This window comes from Arachis hypogaea, chromosome 9 (assembly GCF_003086295.3).
Source record: "Arachis hypogaea cultivar Tifrunner chromosome 9, arahy.Tifrunner.gnm2.J5K5, whole genome shotgun sequence".
NCBI classification, from domain to species: domain Eukaryota; kingdom Viridiplantae; phylum Streptophyta; class Magnoliopsida; order Fabales; family Fabaceae; genus Arachis; species Arachis hypogaea.
In genome coordinates, this window is record NC_092044.1 from 1,711,347 (window position 1) to 1,714,446 (window position 3,100).

A 3,100-nucleotide genomic window follows, 5' to 3' on the forward strand; every position below is an offset into this window, starting at 1 on the left:
ACACAAAAATAAATTATAGTTTTATGATATGAATTTTATTCTATATCATCATAAAAAAAATAAAAATAAAAATAAAAGAGGACGTAATAATGAGAGTACATATGCATATTTTATGAAATTATGGTGAATTCATGTATGTTGATGAGACAGATTTATGAGAAATGTCCTTGTCTTCATCTCATAATGTGCTTAGCTTTTTTTATGAATGGTGTCATCTAATCATCAATAATGTGCTTAGCTTTTTTTTTTTGATAAAAGGCGTGAAATAAAAATTATTTTATATATATATATATATATATATATATATATATAAGTACAATTTTATCCTCTAATTTCTTAGGATACTGGAATATACAATTGCTGTGGACTTCTTGTTGGTATATATATATGCGTAATAATAAATTAATAATTATCATCTTTTAATATGATATATGTATAATAATAAAAATTTATATGTTAATTATCTTTATATATATTTTGTTAAAAAAATTATTAAAGAAGAATAAATCAGAATGTAAATGAAATTTTGCATTCCTATAGTGTAATCAATTATAACCACCATTATTAAAGATACCTTGTTAAAAGAAGGAAGGGTTTGAAACAAGGATCACAATAAAATAGGAAATGTCACATCCCATTATTGAAGGCACCTTGTTAATAGTATGCATGCATATGTGCAGGTTTTGGACTTTCACCAAAATGTGCAAGGCAGGATGGCAAAGTACTTTTTTTTTTGCCCCCGAAAAAAGCTCACAAATAAAAAATTTACTTGGAAGTGACCTTTCTTTATTCTAATAGTTGTTAATGATTAAAATTGAATTGTATAAAATCACGAGTAATATATCTTTAATTAATATTTTATATTAATTTTTAAATTATAATTAATATAAATAATTATAATAAATATTATTTATATTATTATATTAAATTATGACTAATTAAATCTGTGAAAATTAATGTGGTCACTATTAATATTCTTCACATGCGGTGTGGAATTGCCGAATTGGAGAAGAGGAAGAGTATAGGAATATATATTAGGGTAAGAGGCCAAGAGCTTATAAGCAGGTGCATTATGCATGGGACCCATCACTTTTGTAGCAATATTAGGGTTCTTTTATAATCTACTTTAATTTTTTGGTCTTTTGCTCAATTCTGCTGAGACCCCAAGTCATGACCCAAAGCCAATAATAATAGTTTGCGTCTCCAAAAGGGTATTATTTCTTTCTTCCACCAAAAAGAATCACAAATTAGAGATAGATCATATCCCAAAATTATATGTAGTTAAACAATAAACCAAATTTAAATAGGAAAAGTCTAGGGGTCAGCAGTTTTGTTGAATTTTGGCCAGCATGTAACCAGCAGAGAAATGTGAGTCATTGGATGAAATCTCACACCAATCTTACACCATTAAATCATCATTGATGGTTATTTACTGGCTACCAATCACAAAAGTTGCTGGCCCCTAGCATTGCTCATTTAAATATAGCTTGCGATTCCAATACATTTTCCCACAACACGGATCCAACACACAATATATATATATATAGTGCATAAAGAAGGGAAGAATAGAGACAAGATAAAGTGAAATTTGCAGTTTATTATGGTTTTGGTTTGAATAAATATTTTGTTGTAGTTTTAGAAAAAAAATTGAAAATAAATAAAATTTGTTATCATCATCATTATACATGTATATGCTAATAATTTGAAAATAAAAAAAATCATATAACAATTATTGCAATGTTAAAAAAAATCATATAATGCTATATAGTGATGAAATTTTTAAAAAATAAAAATGAAGATAAAGCATGACTTGAATGTTGGCATTGATTTATTATTAACTTAAAAGTCAAAAGGCTTAGGGTCCTTTACTTTATCCATATAAAAAAAAAGAAAAATAAAAAATAAAAGTCACAAATATTATATTTAGCACCAACTTAGTACGTATTTAGCCTCAAAATTTTAAAAAAAGGCTACTTTTTGTAATTATTATTTTCGTAACTATTATTATTGTCAAGAAGATATGATTACATGCGAAATAAAAAAAAAAAGAAAATTAGGAGCATTATGATATTATATTAATATTAATTTGACGTAAAATGATGTATGTGCATTCTTTTTAGGATTGCACATAAATTTCTAAGAAATGAGGAAAGAAGTTTAATTATATTGATATTGATTTGATGTAAAATGATTTATGTGCTTTTGTTCTAAGAATTCATTCACATAAAAGCTTAGAAAAATAATTATATATACGGACCCATCATATTTTCTTCTTGCAGAGCGTAGCATACAAATTTTTAAGTAATCACTTTTACTTTTACACTTTAAATTTAATAAGCAAAGTATAAAAACAATACAAATTGGACGTCCATGTTTTAATTTCAAAGTCTTCAGTCTAAAACATAAATTTTTCGGATGAATTTAAAAAAATTTAATTTAAAAAGCTAATTTTTAATATATATATATATATATATATATATATATATATATATATATATATATATATATATATATATAACGATAAAATTTACAATTATCAATCTATCGAGTATTTATTTTCTGTTAGAAACAAGAGACTAGACTGGAAAAAGGATGCAGTGTATTCAAGTTGTCTACTCAAGTTGTATGGAATGATACAATATCAAAGGGTATTTATAGGTACTAAGAGAATCATAATAATAAGGACGTAATCTCCTATAATAAATATTCTGATATACTAAATAATACTAATTGATCCTAATTGATCCTAATTATATTCTAACATCCCCCTTCAAACTCAAGTGACAACTTGAGTTTGAAACTTATTTAAAAATTAATACAACAAAATAAAAAATGCATAAACTAATAACGAAACTGCCGGAAGAAAGCGCAGACGAAACTGTCGCTGTCGGAAGGAAGCGCAGATGAAACTGCCGCGGATGCAGACGGAACTGCCGAAAAGAAGTGCAGACGGAACTGCCGCTTGTCGGAAGGAAGCGCAGACGGAACTGCCACTTGTTGGAAGGAAGTGCAGACGAAACTGCTATCTGAAGGAAGTGCAGACGGAACTACTGGAAAGAAACGCAGACGGAAACTGCCACAAGAAAATGCAAACGGAATT